General features: G+C 47.8%; 1 long non-coding RNA gene across 3 annotated transcripts; it reads right to left on the reverse strand.

Moving 5' to 3' along the window:
• Window positions 1–1,096: 1,096 nt before the first annotated feature.
• LOC135264131 (uncharacterized) lies at window positions 1,097–24,756 on the reverse strand. Of its 3 annotated transcripts, XR_010332612.1 has the most exons (4): window positions 24,264–24,756; window positions 23,619–23,751; window positions 1,754–1,821; window positions 1,097–1,176 (listed from the first exon to the last, which is right to left on the reverse strand). It is a non-coding gene; the product is annotated as an uncharacterized LOC135264131 (long non-coding RNA). The 3 variants fall into 3 exon arrangements; XR_010332610.1 differs by lacking the exons at window positions 1,097–1,176; window positions 1,754–1,821 and adding an exon at window positions 10,839–13,126 and having other exon boundaries at window positions 24,264–24,725; XR_010332611.1 differs by lacking the exons at window positions 1,097–1,176; window positions 1,754–1,821 and adding an exon at window positions 18,263–18,823 and having other exon boundaries at window positions 24,264–24,731.
• Between the last annotated feature and the right edge of the window lie 1,756 nt (window positions 24,757–26,512).

A 26,512-nucleotide genomic window follows, 5' to 3' on the forward strand; every position in this document is an offset into this window, starting at 1 on the left:
TTTGAAATCACTTTCTAAATCACCCACTAAATCTCACTTTTAGTTCTTCCACCCTCCCGCCTACCCACTCCACACATCAATCTGTTCATCAATCTATCTGTCAGCTCATCTGTTCTTTCAGCTATCCGCGCATGTATCTGTCCATCAGTGAATCGATACATGGATTCGTCCTCCCGTTCCTCTCCGTTACTGGCATACACACTGATCTGCGTAGCCACACAGTCCATCCATTTAAAACCCGCACCTGACGTCCAGATTCACGGGGAAGATGTCCAGCGTTAATTAAACTCTCACAGAGTTTATGTGAGTTAACCCTGGCCGTAGTAGAATCATATGGACTCTGTAAGAGTTGATTTAACACTGAACGTTTCACTGTGAATTTGGATAGAGGACATTTTACTCTGAGCACATTCATCCCTATTTCACTTCTGTGAGCTCCATTAGAGTTAAACTAACACTGAATACATTGCAGTGCACCAGTGCTTTCTGATTGGTTTGGAGGCCCTCCACCTCGTTCTCCGTCGGTGCAAGTAACTTTCCGGTAACGTAGAGGCAACGCTGCGAGCTCACGCACCAGCAGACGGGATGGGGGGAGGTAGGGGAGGGGGGGCGCAGGGGGGAGGGGGATCCATTAAAATGATGCATGGGCCTGCCTGTGTTTTAATTAGGACACGGCGATGTATTTAATAACACTCATTAAACTGCTAATCGCGAATAAATTGAGCCGCGTTCTGCTCATCGTTTCGGCGGGCCGGGCGGGCGAGCGAGCGGAGGGAGGCGAGGGAGACTCCGGCGTGACGAAGGCAAGGTCTCAGGCGTCTTTTTTTCCGGAGGACGAGGTTACCCCATCGACCCCCCACCGCCCCGATCCGCAGCTGGCCCTCAGAGGCCCTGAGCGACTTTCGGCTCATTTTCCCGCCTTTTACGTTTCTAACTCATAACTGAAGTCTGCCTTCGTCTTCACTGCCATAGCCAAGGCTAAGTTTTCCCTCCAAAACTGTCTCAGCTACCGGAACCAACCAGAAAACAGTCCTTTCACTGTATTATCTGTGCCTGAACTGCAATGAAAGACCTAAAAAAAAAAAGAAAATAAAAGTAAGTGAAATTCTTGTGTTTTATTACACACATCCAGCACACAGTGTGTCACAAGACTTATGTCTCCGCCACACCAAGGTCCTGGCACGAGAAAACAAAAAGAAACAATATCACACACCACACAAAAACATAAAATATTAATATAAGTCCTAGCAGAACAAATAAGAAAAAAAAAAACTGCCAACAATCAATAAATATTACATTCAGCAAGAGTCGTAAAAATAATAGTAATGTAATAACACCGTTGTCCATTAAAGTTAATGTCCAAAGAATTGACAGCATTTTTATTACATTATTATTATTTTGAGGACTCTTTCTGAATATAATAATAATCTAAAAACAACGTTGTTTATCGAAGTTACAGTCCAATGAATAGAAGGAGGGGTTTACCGTGGTATATAATATAGAATATCAATATCAATCCAAGATTGATGCTCAGCAGCTGCTAGTGTTAAGTTCCTATTGTGATTTTAGGTACAGTAACTGATTTAAACTACGTTTTAAAATATATATTTATATACACATATTCTTTAGACCCAAGGGTGGTGGGTGGGTAGGTAGGCGGTGTCGGTGTAGGGAGGGGAGAAAAAGAAGTTGCATTGTAAATATGTTTACATATATACCCTAAATTTCTTTAGAATAAAAATAAATCCTCTACCTGCTGACAGAGACGAAAACAAGCTCTGTAGTTTAATAACGACAGTTTGCTCTCTCCGAGGCGCCCGTCTAAATGACCGGACCGAGAGAGAGAGAGAAAAATATTTAGATCAATTACGCTATCGGCCGGGGCAGCTAAATCTATTCCTCTCCGCGCTAAGTGCCTTCCGTCAGGGCTAACTGGAGCCCTGGTGAGAAGCAGAGTGTTCTCTGGGTTTACCGGCTTTTTTTTTTTTTTTTTACAAAAGATTTAAATTCGTAATTTACGCTGTTTGACAGCCACGCTTTGGAGGACCCATTCATTAGAAGATGAGCAGGGCAATAACAACAACACACACAACTCTGCTGAGACACACACACACACACATATACACGTACACACACACACACACACACACACAGACGCACATACACAAACACACGCACACACACCCAAGCACACACACAAACACACGCACCCAAGCACACACACGCACACACACCCAAGCACACACACAAACACACACACATGCACACACGCACACACAAACACACACGCACACACGTACACACACACACACACAGAAATATACACACACGCACACAAGCACACACACAAACACACACAGGCACACACGTACACACACACACACACACACACAAAGCCAACTACATGAGCACTCCACTTTGAGAAAAGCAGACCAGCCCAGATCACCATTCCTCACTGGAGACAGTTACCTGTGTGAGGCACTGAAGGGTCACTCCCACCCGCTAGTCCTGAGGAGCCGCCAGGCGAGTGGAGCAACCTGTGCACCTCAGGTACGAGCAGATCTTCCGTTTTATTCTGCCGCAGATTCCAAACGAACGGCCAGTGATCCGTCAGCGTTCACTCTCAACTCTGAGCCAAAATAAAAGTGTTTTTGTTTATTTTTCTCCTCATGAAGGGTCAGGCACTCACCTAAGCTAGCTCACCGTGAAGACCGTGTTTTGGAGAAAACAAGTTTCCTGCCGCACGTTTCTCGGGTAAGCAAACGTTAAGGACAAACGGGGGTTGAATCGAGGCCTGTACCGTGGTCGTTTCTGACACTTTTACACCTTCAAAATATGAGCACGGCAAAAGGGCCCATTATTCAAACAGGATAATGCACAACGGAACTGCCAAAAAGGAGAGAGGAAAGAATTTGGATTTGTACGATAAAAAGAGCACTTAAACGGTTTAAAATATGAACTGTGTAATACCTCGACAAAATGTCACAGGTGTAAATTCAATTTCCGAGACTACACGCTCAACTCTCTATTGGGGGGGGTTAGTGGGAGACTGAACTACAGTATAAAATGGCGGCTAACTGCAACCCCCGCCCCTCCCCCACAGGTAATCCTCCTCCTTTTTCCATCCTCCCTTTTAATCCCCTCAATCAATTCAGTCTCATTCTCTTCTCTCTGTAATCCAGCTTCGATAATTAGATCATTATATTACTCATTTTACCTTGCCATTCTCTCTCTTTCTCTGTCTGTGTGATAGTGTGTGTGTGCTGTGTGTGTGTGTGTGAGTGAGTGTGCGTGTGTGTGTATGCTGTGTGTGTGTGAGTGAGTGTGCGTGTGTGTGTATGCTGTGTGTGTGCGGTGTGTGTGTATACACGTGTGTTTGTGATGAAACTGTATTGTAGACAAGTTCAGGATTTATTCATCTAATTGAGGCTGACTGTGTGTCACTGTATGCCATTGTGATGTCATCAATGGTGACAAAGCCATTATGAATGTTTATGTAGCGTCAACAAAGGTGCTATTTACTACTTATGAAGGATGTAGGCAGTGTAGGGAAAAAGTTTACAAAGTCTAAATCAATGAAGACCACCTGTGCTAGTACTGCAAACACAGTGCGCAGAACAAAATGGAATCAACTGACAGCAGCAAAGCAGACCTTTCTGGCCCTTTCCAAAATTCAGTCATAACAGACAAACTGCTTTTATTTTTCCTTTTCTTTCTGAGAGTGCTTCTTATCCTGACAGGCTAGTTTTGCACTGTACTGTACATTTAATCAACTACTTTCCATTTCAGAAAACACACACCTTTTAGAGCCCCCTCCTTGGATATCTCTCTCACTCTCTCTCTCAGACACACACACACGCACACACACTTATTTGTGTGTATCTGATTTGGTTATTTATATGATAATGCCATATGTCTTCCTCCCCCTCCTCTTTCCAGCCCATGTTTTATATATATATATTTTTCTTTTTTCCAGATGAAGAAAAGCAAGGATATTTCATTAAGAGCCAGCAATGAAGGGCGGTGGGAGAGTGGAGGGGGGGTTTATCACTGTGAACACAATCCTCCCCTCTGCCAGCATCCATTCCCTCCACAATTTCTCTTTACCACAACGACAACAACAATAATACTGCCACTTCCACTCCTAGAAACTCTCGCCCAGTGAAGATCACACTTGAAAAGACGATTTATATTGAAATGGCTTTGGCATTCTTTTAACTGAGACAGCACCCACAATCAATCCCAGATAATGGCAGAGGTTTGGGGGGAGGGGGAGGCGATTAGGGGTCAAAGGTCAAAGAGATGTTTAAAAATAAAAAGTTGTACAAGTGGCTGAAAAAAGAGGAATGGAGATGGGGCTACCTGGGTGGGGGGTGGGGGGGGGCGTCCGAGTTTCTGCAGTCACATGACCCGTGAGCAGATCCACAGTGTTTCACCAGCTGCTTCTTTTCACACCGCAAACCACAGCCCAGCTCACAGAGTGGAGTCAGAGGAGGACCTTTCATATGCAGCTTTAGCATGCGGTCCACAGGCACCCGATCGACCAGAGAGGGTCGCTAGAGAGCCATGAATCACGGACCCCTTACCCGACTGAGCCCTCCCACACCCTGGGAGATGCAACACCGGACAGTGGAGCTATCGGCAAGTCAGCACAGTCCGGATTCGATCCCAGACCATGGGGCTCATCCACACACCACAGCGCGGTGCCTTAACCAATTGAACCACCCAGCAGCTCCCCACGGGGAAATTTGATTGGTTATCATGTCATGCCACATAAAAAAGCGACTTGATCAACGTTTAACACAAAGACACACTGCAGACTCACAGGGGGTGAAAACGCTACGCTGCCATGAAAAATGTTGTCTCTAAACAGCCAATAAAAGCTTAAAAAAAAAAAAAAAACTTTTTTTATTGGAGTTTATTGGAGAACAAACAAGATAAATGGTGAAATCAGAGCAGGATTACAGAGACTTTTATTTATGTTTAAGTAAAAGGACAAGTATTGATTGCGTCCAGACCAAAAGCTAAGAAGAGAGAGAGACAGACAGAGAGAGAGAGAGAGGAGGAGGGAGGAGGGAGGATGGGTAAAGGGAGGGGGAGGGAGAGAGTAGTTCAAGAATGAGAAAGTTAAAACGATAAAAAGAAGATAAAGAAAATAAAAAGTAAAGAAAGAGGGACATTATGTGAAGACAGTCCTCATCAGACGGTGAGCCACGAGAGAGAGAGAGAGAGAGAGAGAGAAAGAGAGAAAGAGAGAGGGAGTGAAGAATCATCCTCATCTCCACCAGGACAAACCTTTTCTCACTTTCTCTCTCTCACACACACACACACACACACACTCTATGGACTGGGACCGGAATTCCCCGAGCAGCCCGGTCTGAACTCTGCCGCGGCTGAACGGGGAAATAAACTGGGCTGATAAATTCAGCGGAATCCCGCCGGCACCGGAACGGAACGCTCATCAGATTCTGCCGGTCTCCTGGCAACAGGCGGGACGGTGAACAAAAGGCACCGGGGCCCGGCGTGTCATTCTAACCGCTGAATACGGCCGCGAGAACCTTCTATGGCGGCAGTTAAAATTCTGTGCTTACCGATGGAGCTGCATGCGCCTCTCTCCAAGGAGGGGGAGGGGGAGAGGGGGTTTGCTAAAAGTTTTAACCAGATGATTACTGAACTGTGTTTTCAGAGGACATGCTTTAAGCACAGATTGTGTACCAGGATGGAAGTCCAAGAAAGGTCAGAGCTACCCCCCCCCACCACACACACACATCACACCCACTGCCCAAGAAGGACAACGTGGGGTCTATCTCTTCCCTTCTCTCTCTCTCTCTCAGGAAGACACACACACACACACACACACACACTGCCCAAGAAGGACAACGTGGGGTCTATCTCTTCCCCTCTCTCTCTCTCAGGAACACACACACGCACACACACACTTTCATGCATGCAATCACACTTGCATACACACACAGACACACAACCAACAGCTCTCCTTCCCATATTTTCACTTCGCAGACACGTGTATCATACGTCTGCCGCTGCCTCACACGGTTAGCACACAGACGTACCTCCCTTATCTTCGCTCCTCTCCCTCTCCCACTGCACACCGGGCTGGAGCCCCAGTTAGACAGTGAGGGATAGTGACATCAGCCTGCAGTGACCGGCCTCTGCACCATGCAGCACAGCGCACGCAGGGATGTGGACCTGTGTACTGATGGCTCTGACACAAAGCACCAGGTGAGGGGGCGAGGGGGGGGGGCGAGGGGGGGCACAGCGCAGAGAGCCACCGGTGGAATAACAAGTGCATGCTGCAGCAGTGCTGATGCTATCTCAATGATAATGACCCGCACACCAGCTCTGAGGGATGCTACGCTCCGCTAGGCTACGCTACGCTAGGCTACGCCCTGGATACTCAAAATCCGGCCCTCAAATCCAAATCCGGCCCTGGTTTTCTATTCTCCCAGGTAATTAACAGAACAGTTAGTGCCACTGATTGGCCAGACCAGTCTCCACACCTGACTCCCAGGCAAAGGGAGGGTGGAAAAACCAGCCGTTCTCAGCCCTTGTGACTGGAGTAGCAGACCACCACACTAAGATATGCTATTCTAAGCTGTGCTACACCACAACAGACCTACACTACGAAGTATGGCAAAGAGTGATGGAGGAATCGATGCAGCTCACATACTGCGCAGATCTCTCTCAGGTACACAAATATTTTTCACAGCTTTTTAAAATTCTGTCAGTCACTCTCTCAGTATTGCAGACACTCATCGGCAAATAATACACACACCATCTCTCACTCGCCCGCTCGCTCGCTCACTCACACAGAGAAGACATGAGGGGGAAAATAAGTGCAAAGCTTAAGGTTTTATATCTTTGTATTTTTGCTATTTTTTAAATGTCTGCTCTTATGTTGCGATCTTTCCTTGTTTCGAAAGATGTGAAAATAAAAAGAAAGTTGAAACATATAAGGGGCTCCCAGAGATGCAGCATATCTCCAAAGGAAGGCGGGGGGGGGGGTGGGGGTTTTGGGGGTCGGTGTATGGGGGCATGGGGGTGGGGCAGTGTTTGGGGGTGGGGTATTGCCATTGATTGTGCCCTGAGCTAGAGGCCTCAGGCAGTGTCATCTCCTCTTTGGCCTGGCTGTGCACCTCAGTGGGGGGGGGGCGGGAGGGGGGGGGCAGGAGGGGGGCTCAAACACAAGCCTCACATTCAGAGAGAGAACAGAGCCTGGGAGAGAGACCCGAAATCGCCTCTAAACCTGCCCCAAGCCGCTCTCCTCCCTCCCCTCCCTCTCCTCTCCTCCCCTCCCCTCCCTCCCTCCCCTCCCTCCCCTCCCCTCCCTCCCTCCCCTCTCCGCTCCCTTTGACTTTCTCGATCTCTGACTCTCCTCCCTCCATCTCTCTCACTTCCAATCCCTTCCTTTGCTCTCTCTTTTTTCTCCCTTATCTCTCTCCCTCCCTCCCTCCCCTTCCCTCCCTCCATCTCTCGCTCCGTCTCGTCCTCCACCTTCATCTTTTTCTGATTCGCTGACCCTTCACCCTCTCAAACTTCCTCTCCAACTTTTTCCATCTTTATTTCTCTGACCTTCTTTGCTCTCTCCCCGTTTTCCTCACTCTACCTCCCTCTATACTTTCCCCTTTTACCTTTTCCCTCCATCCATCCACTTTTATCTTCTATCAGACCCACTTTCTTTCTCAGCCTCTCTCTCACAAAATAGATCCTTACCTTTATATTTTCCTCCTATATTTACATAATCACTGCCCTCATAAAGCATTCATGAGCATCACAAAAGCATTACAAATGACATTTACACAGTGTATTGAATACTTTACACTGCGATGCATTTGTGACATTTTGTAAATGCTGACCATTTCGCTTTCCAAATCACTGGAATACGTTCCGTGCAGACTAACAGTGCTCGCTGTGTCTCTTCAAGCCTCTTGTAGCCACACAGTTGGCTTCCAAACTTTTCTAAAGTCTGTATCGAAGTGAAACGAGGTCTCGCAGAGCGACAGCACCTGTTCACACGCTGACCGATAACCTGTGCTTATGAATACGCAAACTTTGCCAAGGAACTGATGTTTGGGGGGCCGTACGCTAACGCATTAGCGGGCGATGTACTGAGAGCTCAATGAAAATAACGAGCTTTTAATTATGAGATGCGCGGGGCGGCTTAGCCTCCGGACTGCTAACGGGTAATGACCGCGGGCCTGAGTGAATCCTCCGCTGAGAGAGGCGAAGCCCGCGTGCTTCTGGGAATCGGGGTGGCGTTGCAGTGGGTGCTGTAAGTGGATCTTTTACATGAGCACTCAGTAATTAGCCAATTAGCGCAGCAAGCCGGTGTGTCCCGCTCGCGTCCCGAGAGAGAGCCTGTTTAAACGAGCCTGTGCTTGGAAGGGGGAGGTCCCCCCGTTCCCCCAAAATTAAATGAAATAAAATGGGCTCAGATGTCTTTAAAGTGGACTCCAAGTGTGACACTATTTCCCATCATGCCTTGCATCCACATGTATGACAGGCTAGCTGTCATAGCAAAGGCACCCCACAACTAGACGTCCGACACAACGCAAGTTTTAGCTGCCAAAACAGTCAGATGCATCAGGTTTTGGACACAGCCCTGGTGTGTCTCGTGTCTATTTTATCTTCAGAAAGGGGCCAGTGTGTGTCTGGTCCTGCGATGTGATTGTTAGAGGATGTTTTTTCTATCATCAGCAGGAGATGTGGAGACTCTGCAGGCACTTTAAGACCTCCTCATCCCTCGCTCACTGCCAGTCATATCTCAGCAGAAAGAAAGACAGGAGAGAGGGAGAGAGACAGAGAGAGAGAGGGGGGAAAGACAGAATGGAGAAGAGAGAGAGGGGAATGACAGAAGATGGGGAGAGAGAGAATGGAGACAGAGGATGGGGGAGACGTAGAGAAAGAGGATGGGAGAGAGGGAGAGGATGAGGGAGAGAGAGAATGGGGAGAAAGAAAGAGAGGAGATGAGGGGAGAGAGAGAGCAAGAGTATGTGGAGAGAGAGAGAGGGGTTCTGCAGAGATATACACACTCCAAATTATTAGTACTATACGCACCCAAGGTGAGATTCCGGCAAACTGGGAACCACAACAAAAGCACCATGTCCACAGCAATGAGGATAGAAATTCAGCCTCACTCCAAATTAATAAACAGCAGAAGGATTTTAAAAAGCCACAGAAGTATTATGTGAAGGTAGTCAGTTACCGGGAGCCATAATGGAGGCTAATGAGTTCATCGGGTCGTTTAATTCCTAATTCTTCCACTGAGTCAAATGCGCTCGGTTTAGTTAAGAGCCACTAGACGAGGGAAGAGACTGATCTGTAACGATGATTAAATGTGATGACTGCAAAACCGTTTCCATAGCTTCTGCAAACTGCACACGGCGCTGTTAAAATGAGAAATTTAAAAATATGATGTGAAGTACAAACTCAAAAATAATTTTTACTGCACAATATCGGCTGTTTTTCTTGCAGGCTCTTTATACACCGGCAGAACTGAGCTGTCACATTCCTTTATGGTCTGCAAAGCACTGTGAGCACTGCCAGAAAAGTATTACTACTGGTATTGGTAGTATTAACAGGAGTAGTAGTAGTAGCAGCAGTAGTAGTAGTAGTAGTAGTGGTAGTAGCAGTAGCAGCAGCATTAGTGATAGTAGCAGTATTAGCAGTTGTAGTAGCAGTAGCAGCAGGAGTAGCAGTGGCAGTAGCAGTAGCAGTAGCAGTAGAATTAGCAGTAGTAGATAGTAGCAGTAGCAGTAGCAGTAGCAGTAGCAGCAGCAGCATTAGCAGTGCAGTAGTAGCAGTAGCAGTAGCATTAGCAGTAGTAGATAGTAGCAGTAGCAGTAGCAGCAGCATTGCCAGCAGTAGATAGTAGCAGTAGCAGCAGCAGCATTAGCAGTAGTAGATAGTAGCAGTAGCAGTAGCAGCAGCAGCATTAGCAGTGCAGTAGTAGCAGTAGCAGTAGATAGTAGCAGTAGCAGTAGCAGTAGCATTAGCAGTAGTAGATAGTAGCAGTAGCAGTAGCAGCAGCATTGCCAGCAGTAGATAGTAGCAGTAGCATTAGCAGTAGTAGATCAGTAGAGCATAGAGATAGCAGTAGCAGTAGCTAGTCAGTAGCGAGAGAAGGATAGAGAGTAGCGATCTGTCTGAGAGGGATCATGTTCAGGGGCACAGGTGTGATGTAAGACAGGTGTAACAGTGTTCTGACAGTCCCACCTCTCCCCTGCCTTGCTGTTGTGCCCTGAAGCGACGCACCAAAATTCACACCAACGCCTGAACCCCCCCGGGCGGTTCCCTGGCCAGGGGTCCAGTAAAAAGCACCAAAGCCTGTGGAGGAGCAGTCTTCAAAAAGAGCACAAACAAAGGGACCGTCCACAAACAGCAACGGCCAATGAAAAGTGCCGCTGTGTGTTTGTGGGAGGAGACAGAACCCTCCAGACTCCGAGCTTCATCTGCCTTCCTCCCCCTGGAACGAAGGCGGACCAAAAAATAAAAAAACCTTCCCATGATCCTCTCTGAGAAGAGTCAAGGAGGTGAGCGGCGGTAGCTGCCTAGCCGCAGGGGGGGGGTAACTCAGACTCGTGATATCAGGAGGGGGTGCAAATAAAGGCCAAAGCCTGCGAGAGGAAAAACAACCATCCCCCCCGTCCCCCACCCCCCGTCCCCCCAAAAAAACATCTTCAGATATATTCCCATTAATAAGAACTGTTAATAAAAACGGTTTCTAACATGTTTAGACTCAGCAACTTTGGTGTGCAGAATCATGATCTGATCTCAACTGGTTACTGTAAACGATCGATATCTCGTTAAACAAAGCACCATGGGGCACAATCATAATCATAGTTTTTATTTCTCACGTGTCATTGCTTTTATTCATTTTACTCTTCACTCTGAAAACGGCTGACTGACAGATTGACAGACAGAGCGGATCTTTTTTTTTGTACATTTCCTGTATCTGAACCACAAGGCTTTCAACAGAAGCAAAACAGCAAAAAAATAAATAAATAAAAAAGCGTATTTCTTTGAGAATAATGGACAGCAAATGACAGCTTGTTCTGTTCCAACTTCAGTGTTGAGAACTGCAAATACCACTTTGTACTTTGGGTTTCACTGAACACTGATGCAAGCACTTTATTTAAGACGTAGGGTGTCTAGGGGGAATTAGGACAGAATTAAGTCTATTTTTAAGCACATTTCTCAAATGCACCTCATTGATTTATCAATTTATGTAGAAAAGGATGGCTTGTACATTAGCGTCATCACATTATTTTAATTGGCATGGGGACTAAAATAGAAAACTTCAATTAAACGTTCAACATCAATTCCAATAAAATAACTGTCACACTCTCTGATGCATAGTGAAACGAACACCACTATACAGTACTGGGGGGAAAACCCCTGCGTTTCGGTGTAAATGCTAAAGATGGTAAATCTCATTACATTACGGTCTGAACAGACAAAGACCGTCGACCTTTGGAAACATCAGCCTGCCTGAGCAGCGAGGGCAGCTGAGAGAAAGATCAATACTTCACTGAAGGGTCACCAGAACAATGATCTTCGGTTTGCCTCGCTGTTTTAAAAGGAGATTGATTCTGACCATTCCGGGATTGGCCAATAGGAACGCGACGGTCTGGTAGGACACAGACTCTATAGACGAACCAGATGGGTAGCTCCACGCATTTCTGTCACTGAGGCCCTTCCAGGATTTGAAGATTGAGATGCCCGGTCTTTAGAATACCAAGTGTACACACAGAGAGCTTGGCACAGCCATATAGTCAGCTTCCTGGATGTTCCTATAAATGTTATTTTTCATTCAAAAACAAACATTCCAGCAACGGTTGAACAAAATTACTGTTGTGCTATTTATGACTGGCGGTCAAACCTCCAAATTTTGACCAAATGAGAATATAACCGAAAAGTTTCTACCAATGTTCTTTCTACATTTTGGAAGAAGTGCACACATTTACATGATGAATCAGGTCTGCCACTGATCTATATATAAATGTACTGACAAAGGGCAACTGCTACCCACACGTACAGACACATCAGATCAAATGTCCCACCCAATTCCTTCTGAGCACAAGACTCATCATCTCCCTTATCCACTGGCACGGCAAATTCCACGCATCTCATAAAAATACAGTTTCGCTGTTCTCCAGACACGCTTGCAGACTTACGCTGGATTTATTTATAAATTAAATTTTTTTTTTTTAAGTTTAATTAATATTTAACGACGCACAGGGACAGGAGCGTACGGCAAGCTTCCAACTCACGTCTCCTTCCCAGAACTCTGAACTTTGCCATTTTCCACGGGCGAAAATAATTTAAAAAACGATCCACGGATAAAAAAAAAGTTCCACGACGCATTTCAATAACGGTTCGCGTTTGCAGAAGCGCGGACGCGGCCGAGCGGACCTCGGCGGGAAGACTCCCGGGAGAAGAACGGAGGGGTAATTTCCCCAAACGCGCGCGCGAGGAGAGGTGGGGAACACGGAGGAGAGGAAGGGGAGAGAGCGGGGGCCGTTTGGGTACGCCAATTCCCCACCCAATTTACCAGACCTGCTCCCAGGGGTCACTGAGCAAGCATCTATTTCAGCTGCACCAGAGCACTGCATGCTGGGTCCTCTGGACAAAGACTTCATATTTTACAGACTAGGTACACCACACAGCTGTTACACAGACTACATACACCACACATCTCTGTTACACAGTGTGTGGATTGGTCCCACAGTCTGGTATCTGTTAAGGCTCTGTTCCAGTGTGTTGATGAGTCCCAGGGTTTGGTATTTCTTAATTTGCTGTACCTTTGTCTGGGAAGTTAGGGGTTCAGTCAACCAGGATGCCCTTGTTCCATCGCTCACCAGCGACCCCTAGGGGTCAATCGGGAGATCACGGTCTGCTTGTTGTCAGCAACGCACGAGGAGTCTTCCTCCCACTCGGGTCTGTGCGAGCCGGACTCGAGGAGGATGAGGAGGAAGAGCGGCCTGACATCGCGAGGTTCAGCGGCGAGCCTGCGTCTCCGTCTCCGTGCCGATGGCGGACGGCGGGTTCTCGCGGGGGTGGAGCGCGGCTCCTGAACGGGTCAGATCACCGCGGGGCATTCCTAATTCTGAGAGAGGAGGGAAAAAAAGGCGGGAAATGCATATTAAAAAGCTCCGCGGGGCGAAGACCGCATCACCCGCCTCACGGGTCATTTCCCAGAACCCCCCAAACGGCGCCGTTTCAGAGTTAGCGGCCCGCGTTCCTCACCCGCCGCGGCCGCCAAAAAACGGCGGAAGAACCGAGCCCTCATCGCACCGCGCCTCTTATTAAAATGCAAATGTCGTCGTGCTCTTTGTTTGTGTTTTTTTTTTTTTTTCCGTTCCTAGTTGGGGGCAGATTTGATTATTTTTATTATTTTATTATTTGTTTAAACGCGGAGGGCAGTGAGGGCAACGTGCTGGGAAACAATAATGTTCCTTTGTGTTTGGTGTAGGGCAGTGTGGGGAATGGGTGACGAGAGTCAGGACAGTACTGTGTGTGTGTGGTGCGGTGAGTGTGTGTGTGTGAGGATGTGGGGGTGAGGTGTGTGTCTGTGTGTGTGTGAGTGCGGGAGTGTGTGTGTGTGAGAGCATGTGGGGGGGGAGTGTGGGTGTGCGCGCGTGTGTGTGTATGTGTGAGTGTGTGAGTGAGCATGTGCGCGCGTGTGTGTGTGTGTGACCGTGTGTATGTGTGAGTGTGTGAGTGAGCATGTGTGTGTGTATGTGTAAGGCGAAACTGGTTGGGGGGGGGGGGGGGGGTCTGAGAAGGTTGCTGTAACACAGTACAGCTCAGAGGACTACGCTGAAGAAAGGGGGGGGCGGTGCTGATATCCAAGGGGTGCCTAAGGGCGTAGGACGTGAGGGTCTGTTTCAAATGCACCCCCAAAAAAAATCATTATTCCCCCACATTCCCTCACCCCTTATTCACACACTGTATAAAAGCCAGGCTCTGGAGGGATTACAGACCCTTTAAAACAGAAATAAAACGGAGAAATGGAGTCATCCTTTAGAGCTCTCCTCTATCTTTAGAGTATACTTGTCTCTCTCACTCTTTCTTTTCTCTCTTTCTTTCCTCTCTCTCATTGCCGCGCTGTCAGCCTGTGGGGGTTGTTTGGGCTTGTTTTTTTTGTTGTTGGTTGGTTTTTATAAAATTCCATAAGTTCTGTGTTTGGACAGTGTCCCAATAAAAGCAGTTTTAAAATCAAATAATCTCTCTTTCTCTCTCTCTCTCTGATTTAAACGGTGTGACAGGTGTGCAGTGGAACACAGATTTTGGAACAGCGTGTTATTATTTTGTTCCCGGTTTATGAAACACTTCCTGCGTGTTCTGGCTGTCCTGCAGGGGTCACTTTCAGAACGGTGTGAGCGCCAGGTCTTTACCGAGGGTCTCAAATGGGGGCAAAATTCAAATAATAATCAGTTATTACATGTGTGTTAATGTGTGTATGTCTGTAAATGTGTGGGGGTGTGTGTGTGTGTGTGTGTGCGTGTGTGTGTGTGTGCGTGTATATGTGAGTGTTTTTGTTTAAGATATCTCAGGAGTCGTCGGTGGTTCTGCCCTTAACCAATAGAGAGGCTGTGCCAGGTGTGATTTCCCATGAGACTCTGAGGCAGGTGTGATTTCCCATTAGGCTCTGAGGCAGGTGTGATTTCCCATGAGGCTCTGAGGCAGGTGTGATTTCCCATGAGCCTTCTTGGGCAGAGGAGACTCTGCCCTTCCACATCCACTGAAGAAATCACACACAGGGAGAAATCTCTTTCACGGGGAGGTTCGACCGCCAACGCCAGCGATGCAAAACCAGCGATGCAAAACCAGCGATGCCCATCGTCTCTCTTCACCTCCGCTAAATTAATTTAAGCCGCACGTTCCGGGGAGCGTCAGCATCACGGGAACATCTGGTTTGAGGTCGACCGCTCCCTCTCCCTCAACGAGCAGGGCACAGCACACGCTTACCCTCTTTAACGAGGAAAAATCATGCAAATTAGGAACGTTCTTCTGTGCAGGGAACGCGATTTAGCCGCATTACCATAGGGGACGCGCACCTGATGTGCGCGCTGATGGATTTAATGACTGATAAACTAAGAGGGATGGACGCTGAGCAGGAATATGGTCGGAGAGGACAGGACTCCACAGACTCTGGCAGAAGTAGGACGTCCTGTGCATTGGCCAAAAATCGTTTGCTGTGTACGGGACGCCCTTTGACATTTGTAGGACATCTCCCAGTGTCCTACAAACCGCACCTGGCATTATGAATCACTGAAACACACTCAGTGTAACGAAAACAGGCGACTGAAAACCAAACAACTAGTTCACCACCAAAAAAGAAACTGATATTTAAAAAAATCCTTTCTCTTCTGTCCCTTCAGCATGTTAATTCCAGTGACAGAGGATCACCAATCGCTGGGAGGTTATGGCCCAGCCATTACCCCTCTCATTAATCGCTGCTAGGGATGCTGGTGATTTATGAATTTAGGCCTTTCTTCCGCTGCACTAATTGTAAGTCTCTCTGGATAAGAGCGTCGTATAACAGCCTAAACTAAATGTAGATGTATGTCTCATCCCAGTATGTGGGGCATTTTTCATCATCTGTGGATGTTATACTTAAAAGACCATTTTCCCATTTTCCCCAGCGAGCTCGTGTGATTAGCCGAGCCTACGTGTTCGAGCAGGCATCAAGTGACCAATCACAGCGTCTCGTTTTTTTTCTTCAATTTACTTTCGCTTAACTCACCCAATCTGAAATCCAGAGGCTCATCACACGAAATCCCGCCGAACGCTAACATCTCCGCTGCGAACGCCATCCGAATTCAGCGCCCCCCCCCCCCCCCCCCCCCCCTTACCAGAAGAGCCCCGCCCTTTCGGTCTCTTCAAACCCACCCCTCAGCGAAACCCCCCGCGTCTTACCAAGAGACATATTAAACTCCTGGAGAGGCTGTCAATCACAGGCAGAGCTGAGGAGGACCAATCAGCCGTCAGTCAGATTTGCATGAACTAGCCACACCCCCCCCCGGCTAAATCGCCTGGCCGACGGGCATGTTCCTGAGGCTTTTTTGGGGAAAACAGGCCGATCACACAAACTGTCGGCCCACGAACGTAAAAAACGTGCTCGCTTTCAACTCTGAAACCGTTCCTTGGGGATCCAGTCGCCTGTACGAGTACACAAGGCAGAATACTGTCAGCACAGCAGGAGGCGTCATTTTTACAGAACAAGATTTAAAAACAAACGCCACAAATGTGACACAAAAAATGGGAGTTTGTTGCAGACAATGAAATGAACAGATCATGGATGAAATAACAGTCGATGGCTGCATTTCAGAACGCGGGACATTTTGGAAAGGTGATCAAAGAACAGCTTCACAGTTCGAGTTTGCAACTTACACACCCCCCCCCCCTCCACCCAACCCCCGTCCCGTCCTGTTCACAACCCAGCAGCAGAAACTGTAGATATTTACACACGCACTCAAACTGCTAATACCACCATAAACCACATAATATAAACGTCAGAAATGCGATCGATGTTTGTAACTTCAAAAAAACGCCGTCCTGTTTATCCAATCGCTCTACATTAAACTCACCCTAATCCAGAGAAGCTCAACACTGCTAGCATTTTTACTGTCCTTACGTGCAACTCCATTAATACTACAGCTTTATATTTACTAGAGCGGAGCAGGTTAAGTGCTTTTACTGAAACACAAAGTGCTGAATTACAGCCCAAGTTCTATTCAAGCTGTTCGGCTGTTTGTTCTACAGCGAGCAGCAGCATAACCAGCACAGACAGGAAGCACGACTATGAAGGGCATTCATAACAGGCACAATCAAAATGTCCCCTTCCACATTAACGGCTCAATAAAAAAAATTAATCATTATAAATTTCCAAAAACAATATATTTAAATAACACCTCCTAAGGTCATAAACCACTCTCTTGGCGTAATTAAACAATAAGCACCTAATTGAATCCAAATAGCTGGAAATCACTTGATGGAAAAATCTGAAAGGCAGTAATGCGATGATCACAGGGGGAACTGCAATAAGAGAAGTGAAATGCATTAAACCAGAGGGATTCCTCTGCCCCTGGGTTCCCACAGGTCATGGAACACTGCCCATTAGCTTCAATAGAGTCGTGCTTTATGAATGCATGACCCAAACACACGCAGGCACACACACACACACACACGATGGTATTTCTCCCTCTCTCTCTCGCCCATAAACACTTTCACAGCACACACGGTGCCTGCTGAGTAATGCTGACTCAGTCTCCCATAATCCCCCTCTCCCCTCCTGCATTTCCCACTCATCATTCCCAAACCTCCAGTGTCCACAGATCACCCCCCCCCACACCCCCACCCCCACCCCCACCTCCACCCCCACCCCCAGCCTGTGATTGGTTGAGTAAAGAGAGGGCCGTGTCCCAGGCATGGGCAGGACGGTCAGTCAGCTGGATTAATGCCTCCCTGATCAATGGTCGCCTGAGAGAGACCAGCGCTTGAGCCACAGCCCCTAAACCAGAGGGGATGACCTTTCTGAAGGTCAGAGAGGAACAGGGTGGGGCGGGGTGGGGCGGGGCGGGCCGGGCCGGGGCGGGGCGGGGCAGAGTGGGGTGGGGCGAGGCGGGCCTGGGGTGCAGTTCATCCCCTGTCCCCTGCATGGGGCTCACCAAAGAGGTACAGTCATGTATCCCACATGAGAATAGGCTTATGGGAGAGCATCCGCTGCAGGAGGAATGCATCATCTGTCTCTCCTTCTCCCTCCCTCTGTCTCTCTGCATCCCTCACTCTTCGTCTCTCTACCCTCTCTCATTCTGCCTCCGTCCCTCCATTCGTCTATCTCCATCTCCCATCCTTCGCCCTGCCTCTGTCTCTCTGAAATCTCTCGCTCTCCCTCTCTCTACCCTCTCACTCGCTCTTTCTCTCCCTCTCCATCCCTCAGTCTCTTTTTCGTTACACTCTCTCTGCTTCTCCTTCCCTCTCCCCCCCCCCTCTTTCTCTCAGTTCAGGTCTCTGTAGCTGATGTAGTCTCACCTGTTAACAGTAATGACCATCTGTCTCTGTCTCTTTCAGGCACACATTTGACACCTCGCTGTGTGCGTGTGTGCGTGTGTGTGTGTGTGTGTGTGTGTGTGCGTGTGAACGTGTGTGTGTGTGTGTGTGTGCGCGTGACAGGCAAGGGGGCAGGTGTGTGTGGGGAGTAAACTGACATTCTGAATAAGAACACACACACACACACACACACGCCAAGCAGAGCGTAAGAGGCCCGCACAGCAGTGCGGCAGTGAAAAACCTTCATGAATGTGCTTTATTAAAACCAACGCCAAAATCAGATGTGTATTCCAAGCTCTCCAACCAATCAGCTGCAGATTACAAGCTCTCCAACCAATCAGTTGCAGATTACGGGCTCTCCAACCAATCAGCTGCGGATAACAAGCTCCCCAGCTAATCAACTGTGGATTACTAGCTGGATTACCAGTCAGCCCCCCACCCCCCCTTAAGGCGTGTCCCCACAATGCAGTTGTCAGGTGTGTCTAATACAAGTCCCCAATATGCAGTTCTCTCTAAGGTTTATTTTAGGTTTGAGGGCCGTTTCATTATCATTGTATGACAGATTTTTTACTGGGCTGTCATAAAGACAGACACACACACACACACACACGCACATGCGCGCGCACACACACACACACACACACACAGGTGTGTGTCTCTACCAAGCGTACGCTCCGGATTGTGATCCCTCTTTGTTCTTCCACAGGCCATCAGAGCGTGAAGAGAAGAATCAAAGAGAGGATTATCTCTGTATGGAGAGAGGGAGGGAGGGAGGAGAGAGATGGAGAGAGGGACTGAGAGAGGGATATAGGGAGGGATGAAAAGCCACAGGCTACCAAATTCAAACTCAAATGAGAATGAAATGGGCATTAGTGCCACCTGTCTGCCTCCTCCTGCTTACTTTCACATCTCCCTTTTTATCAAGGAAACGGTCTCTCTCTCCTCAGGAAAACAGAGGTAGCTTCTCTTTCTCTCTCTCTAAAGAAAGCTGGGGTAAATCCTCTTTTCTGAGGAAAACTGGGGGAGTTCTCTCTCTCCCTCTCTGAACACACAAACCGTCAGTGAAAGAGCGCACACAACAGGTCCCCTTCAGCTCCACGCCCGTCGACGCTAGGCTAGCAGAAAGACGTCCTCCAGGCGCCGTCGGGCGACTGAATAATTTACAGCAGCTGTGATTAGGATGCGTCTCCGTAACCCCCGCCGTCCTGTAGGGGCGCGTTACACTACCGCCATCGCATGCTAACGAGCGCTCTCCTGAACCACCCAGCTCCAGGGGGGGCTACGTGAGAGGAAGGCCGCGTTTGAAATCCACACACCCACCCCCCCCCAGGGACGCTCACATCCCCCCCCCCCACCTCCGTGTGATAATAAACGCACAGTCATGAAGAGGGTTTCCGAGCCGACCCGCGCACTATACGAGCTGCGGGCGGGACACAGTGGTGTTAGCGCATGCAGGAGGGGGGGGGGGCACTCGGAGTCATCCATCACACGTAATCAAGACTGCGCAGCACTGCGGGTGACTTTACAAACCAGCCCCCCCCCCCCCCCCCCCCCCCACCGCACCTCTCTACGAGCAGATGGTATAGCACATTCTCTCCAGTGAGAGTATTCACAGCCTTCATCTATGGCAGTGCACATACACACCAATGCACACGCACAGGCGTACATGCACACACACAGAAACACACACACACCAATGCATACCCACACACACACAGAAACACACACACACACACACACGAACAGACAACTGCACATTTGTACAACCAAAAACGTGCCCACACATTCACGTACACACACACACACACGTACACACACACACACACGTACACACACACGCACACACACACATTCCATATTGACGCATACTGTAAGGCCTTTCACGTGCTGCAGTGTCAATGACTCATCTTTCATAATGACCTAAAACTTCTTTCATCCATAAATACGAGACGCCACACGAAAAATATACAAACCTTGACTGCCGAGACCAAATAAATCACAGTAATTTAATCTCAAGATGCAACACCAACTAACGCAAATATTTCTCATAAAGCAGGGAAATGATTTATATTAGATGGAGAACAGCAAATAAACAGACAGCACATCTCTCCCTTCTGAGTCATAAATACGCCCATTCTAATTTAATTCAAAAAAAGCCAATTAAAGTACAGAACACACACACACACACACTCTCTCGCTCGCTCATACACACTTGCATATTCTCACTCACACACACACTCTCCTACATTCTATTTTACATACTCACATCACACACACACAGACTCTCACACACTCTCTCTCTCACACACACACACACACACACACACACACACAGACTCTCACACACACACACACACACACACTCACACACACACACACACACACACACACTCACACACACACACACACACACACACACTCACACACACACACACAGACTCTCTCTCGTGTTGTCAGCCTTGTAATATCCTTCATCCACGGCTCCCACCCTGGCGATTCTGTGCATTTCCATTAAAACCCGGAAACGGCGTTTCTCATTCACACTCTGCACGGACTCTGGGGGGGGGGGGGGGTCTCCACAGGAATAGGGGTTCACTCCCCCACTGATGGGGTACTAGGGGGGGTTGCGCAGACAGGATTAGGGGAATGAATCTTCAAAGAGCACCCTTCCCCCCCCCCCGCCCCCTGGTAATGCCATTTTCTCCTCCACTCATCCGTTCTTCCCGTTTCCTGTCGACGGGTCACCAAGTTTTATATTTAATCCGCGATTCCTCTCAGAGTTCAGCATGAGCGCAGGACACGGACAGACGAATAAAGTTTTCACTTTCAAAATACTAATTACCGTTTCATTTTATTTGAACTCCAGTTGTAATTTTAGAAGGATTATGTTTTACTTCTACTGTTATACAATTTTTTTTGTCTGGTTGCTTTGGCAATATGTTCTATATGTATTTCATGCCATTAAAGCACATTGAAAATAAAAATTGAGGGAGAGAGAGAGAGAGAGAGAGAGAGAGAGAGGAGAGAGAGAGAGAGGGGAGAGAAGACGAGAGCATAATCACACGCACGCGCACACAGACACGCATCACTGTATCGCTCACTCTCACGCGCACATCTTGCGAGAGGGGATAATGTCGAGAACAGGGATCGTTTGCGATCACCCCCCCACCACCCCACCCCCCCACCCTCAGGAGAGCAGGCGCCACACACTGGCAGCTCACCGTTCAGCCATTGAAGCCCTTCTGTAAACTCTGCTCCAATCAGAAGCCTTCTGCACAGGCCTGCAGTGTTCAGCAGTGGCAGTTAAGTGCCACTCAACTCAAAAGAGGTGATTAACGCACACGCTGGGGTTTGATTAGCACAGCTGCTCGAGCACAGAGTACCGCAGTGAGAACACTTTCCTTATTCCCCATATAAACTGAACTTAACGCAGATGATCTTATCACAGGAAACGGCGGCTCAGGTTTTAGCCAATGGCTGCTTTATGATTCACGTCAAATGCGAGCACTGGGTGCAGCTAGCCCTTCAGAATGTTCAGTGACTCAAATATAGAATATTTATGACTTCTAATGACTTAGTTTTGATGGGGAAAAAATAGGAAATTAATGAACCAATGAGTGAAGCAGGTGTAATACATTTTTTTTTTTTAATAAATAAAAAATTACTTCTGAGATATTCTGAAAGGGAAAATGGAAAATTAAAAAGTTTTAAAAAGCCGTTAATGCATCAATATTAAAACTCCATTAATATTAATTAGAGCCTGAGATGGAGCCCTCAGTCTGGAGCCAGAATAACCCCCTGGATCACCACACAACGCAAAAACAAGAAAAAACAAAAACGAAAAACAACCAGAGGACCCCATACAGACGGGTACCGTCTGATCGATGCACGCACACACACACACACTCACGCACGCACACGCTCACACACACACACGCTCGCACGCACGTACACACGCGCACACACACACACACACGCTCACACGCTCGCACGCACGCACGCACGTACACACGCGCACACACACACACACACGCTCACACGCACGCACGCAAGCGCAAACACACAGCAAGAGCCTCCTTATATACGTGGAGCTGCAGATGAGAGGGCAGAGGACATGCATATTTTTAGAGTTTAAAAGGAATAACAGCAGAAAACCAGTGCAGCAGAAGAAATAGCACATGGCACAGAGAGTAAATACATGGCACTCAATAGCAGCAGTAAGAGCAGTAATGAGACTGCACTGCTGGGGGTTATTATTTGTATTAATGGCTGCTATCTGTGACTGGAAATGGCACATTAATGCAACTGCACGTTTACTTCCTGATGACTCATCCAGTTTAAAAAAATTAATTTTATTCTACAGAGGCCACCTAGGGAAAGGGTGGAACTTTAGCGTGAATATTGGAAGGGGGGATTTAAATGAATGCATAGACCTTGAGAAATGTTAACTTCTTGGGGGGGGGGGAATAACTTTTTAAAGAAAAAAACCATCAAACGTGCCCATGGTGTGCCGCTGGTGTGCCGCTGGTGGGCCGACGTTGTGCCCATGGTGTGCCGCTGGCGGGCCGACGTTGTGCCCATGGTGTGCCGCTGGTGGGCCGACGTTGTGCCGGTGGCGTGCCGACGTTGTGCCCACGGTGTGCCGCTGGTGGGCAAACGGGCCTGGCCAGGACACCGCTACAGCTTCCCGATACTGTGACTTTAATAAACGGTCGAGGGCAAACTGTTTTCCTCCCACCGCGAGATTTTACACCGCCAGGTTTAGAAGGAGCGAGCCAAGCCATCCTGGAGCTCACTCATGCCAGATGGCCACTTTGAGAGGGTGGGTGAGGTAGTCATTTTTCACGTTACAAAGAACAGGTTTAAGTATGTTTTTTTTTTTTTTGTGAATTCCTGACTGGATTATTCCAGTCCTTCCTGGCACTGAACAAAAAAAAGAATGATAATTAAATTGGGGGGGGACCCTCTGCTGTACTATAAGGGTGAGACGTTCTCACCGCTCGTTTGAAAACATTCCCTCCTGCCCCTATCCAAGTCAGTCTCAGCAATAGGACCCCACACACATACCACTACCATCTAAGAGGTCAAATAGAACCAGGAAAAGACTGAAAGCACAGGCCTCTCTCTTCCCTTCCCTTCCTGAATCAGCCGCCGGTCTCCCAGCCCTGACTCAGCGCAACCAGCGAAGCATTCCCTGGCGCGCGGGCGGTCGCGCGCCGGCTCCCTCGGCAGCCGTTTATAACATCGCCCTCGAGCCACAGACACACTGCGGATGAAATTAATATGGGACCGTTTCCCACGCGCCGTTCATCGACTTTCCTGCGCGCTGTCGTCTCCCCCGGTGCACTGTCAGCGGAGTCGTAAGCGGCAGCTTACGTTTAATAGGAATTCCAAGCGGAAACTTAATTTTCGGGGAAAATGAATTTCAAATTGAATTGTGTCAACGGGGAGAGCGAAATTAAAGCAACAACAAAAATCAATAGATAATGTACAATGCAGTAAATAAAAAACATGAACTCAACGCTTCTCTGTGACTAAATTACCGGCAACTTTATGGGCTCCAGTTTTGGCATAATTCCCTGGGTCTTTTCGATCCACCTGGTCCTCTGGCCGGGGCAGCTCGTGGATCAGATGGCTGATAATACGTGTAGAAGCGCTCTTGCCACGTAATCGGTCCTGGCAGAGAGACAATAACTGGAAAAGTTGTGCAGAGCGACCTCCATCCCAGGAATTTGGGAATAACCAGCAGGACTATCCATTGATTATCAGATTCAAACTGACTGCACACCTTATTTTCCCAGTGGAAGAACCAAAATACCATCTTGGCAAACCGCGCAATGTTGCAGGATTGGTACTCAATGCATTCTGCCAGGACATGATAAATAAATAAACCTTTACATCAGATAATGGTTTATGTATCAGAGCTGGGATATTATGCAGCGAGAAACAGTGTTTTATCAAATTAATTTATTCATTTGATCCTCTCTTGTTTGGACCATGATTGAAGTGGCTCGACGCCAGCACCCTCGCAAATGAGGTTGTCTCCTCGCGCGAGAGATCGATCTCTACACCCACCACTACAGCCGCAATTAATCCTCTCTCAAAAGCAATAGGTCCACCGAATTTTACCTGACAGGCAACTTCTGACTTACAAAGAACTTCACAACAAGGGAGCGCGCCTGCCTTACCATTTGTTTCGCGTCGAGGTTTGTCGACCCATGCAATCTGTGAAACTTCTCAAGGGTAATTAGTTTTATTTTGTGCGCGTGTGCCAGCTCCCCGATTTGCTGGAAATTTTCAAATGTAACGAACTACAGGGACGCGAGTGTAAACGAAACGGCTGTTTAATTGCCCACCTGCTGCTTAGAGCCGTGCGGCCATGCTTGTGTTGAAGTAGGCTGCAGGGGCTGGAGGAACGCGCTCAAATGTGCACGGACCTGTGTTGTTTAAAAGCGCGACTAATGTGTCTCAAAATCATGTTACAATGTAGGCCTGTCTTTGGTATGCTTTGTCGTATCTATGCTGTAGTCATATATTTTGCTCTTTTTTATACAACTGTTACAGCTACTAATAAAGAATAAATTCGGATGGGATGTGAACTCCAAAACTCGCTATGTCTCCCGCCATTCAGTGGTATAGCCAGGGAACTTGATTTGGGGGAGGTCGAAATTAAGTCCGAAACTTTACCAAGAGAGGGGTTGTTTTGGAATTAGTTTTACACTGTAATCTTCTGCATGTATTCGTTTTGTTTTTTAAACTTCAAACACCGCCAATGCCTCGCCACTATCCCCGGGCTCTTGAAAAGATCATCAATCACACCGTGTTTGTCAGCTTCACATCAGCGTGCAAACAACTAGAGTTGTGTGATTAAAGTAAAAAAAAATCGTCAAATTAAACTCAAAATTGACTGACATATATTAGACACACACACACACACACACGGAGAGACGCACATAAAAGCCACTCGAACAAAAACGCTCAGGGAATAAAGTTTTTTTTTTTTTTAATCTGTAAGTAATCTTGGCACTGACCCTCGCGCTCCTCCGCTTGGTTGAGCGGTGCTTTAAATCAGAGCTGACAGACGCGACGGTGAGGCGGCTATGATTAGCCGCAGGAGATCAGAATCTTCCGAAACGTGAGTGACACGCGGCAGTGGCAGGAAAGTGACAGTTGAATTTCAAAATCTGGAAACCAAAGACAGAATCCGTTAAAAATAAAACAGAGACTGCTCTGCACTACACTCGCATTTTCCCTTTTGAAAACTCGTCGGTTCAAATGGCAGAGAAGAGGAGAGATTTGGATTTTTTCATAACGATGTTATGATGATCACAGAGACGGTGTTTATGCAAATGTTCTGTTGGCACAGCTGCACACATTTGTCATTTGTCAAGTTTCAATGTTTGAGATTTTGATTCCGGGGGCAGTATACCCAGGGGGAGGGTGTGTCGGTCACGTCTCTCACTTCTCACTCCTATTCTTATCTCAAAACATGATCAGACATCCCACATCACTTGAGTCAGGAATCGGATCCAAATCTGCTCGAGATAATGCTCCAGTAATTGGCTGACATGAATTAGGCCGGGGTTTTTTGTTTGTTTGTCTGGTTTTTCGTTTCTTTTTGTTTTTTTTTTGCTATTTTATAGCACTGCGAAAGAGAACATTGCTATCATGCATTACCGAAACGACCACGGGGAGACGCCTCATTGAAGTGTCTATCCTTAACGTGTTATTTTGAGTCAAGCTGTGTGGCGGCATTCAGGAACGATTTTCCAGCGCAGAAACTGTAGAAACCTCCATTAGCATTAATGGGCAGCCGGAGAATGTGCGATCAGAGACTTAGCGGGGCTGTCTGTAATATATCTCTTATTTGCTGAAAGGCACTGCAAGCCGTCTTCTCGATTGTCTGTGCGGCCTGATTCTCTGTCTTGTGGCAAACTCGAAGCCCCCACCCCCATAAAAAAATACCTGGGGTACCTGTCCGATTCTCCAGCTCGAGCACTACAACGCAAGTCCAATGACATAAAGCAGTTTCACTAAATATTCAAGAGTCACCTTTAACCTCTTAGTAACTTAGAGGTAATTATTCAAGGTTCAGACCAAACTTTCCACCATCATGAGTGCACATACGCAGAGTTTGATGTTGAAGCATGGGGGGGGGGCATTGTGGATTGGGGGAGGTGCAGGTTGGTGGGGGTGGCAGGTTATCAGAAACAATTGGACTGGGTGGGTGGGATGAGAGATTTGCAATCACAAACCTGGGGAGTGACATATTTGCAATCGTGGACCGGGGGGGGGGCTCTCAGATTCCAATCACAAACTGGCAACCAGGGGAAGAGGGGGAATCAGGGAGGGGGTTATGATTGCAGACAAACTGGGAGTGGGGGGAGGGGGGGCTTAATCTGGGCCTATGATGAAAATTAAGTTGACCCCACCCTGA

This window comes from Anguilla rostrata, chromosome 9, assembly GCF_018555375.3.
Source record: "Anguilla rostrata isolate EN2019 chromosome 9, ASM1855537v3, whole genome shotgun sequence".
Classification (NCBI taxonomy): Eukaryota; Metazoa; Chordata; class Actinopteri; order Anguilliformes; family Anguillidae; genus Anguilla; species Anguilla rostrata.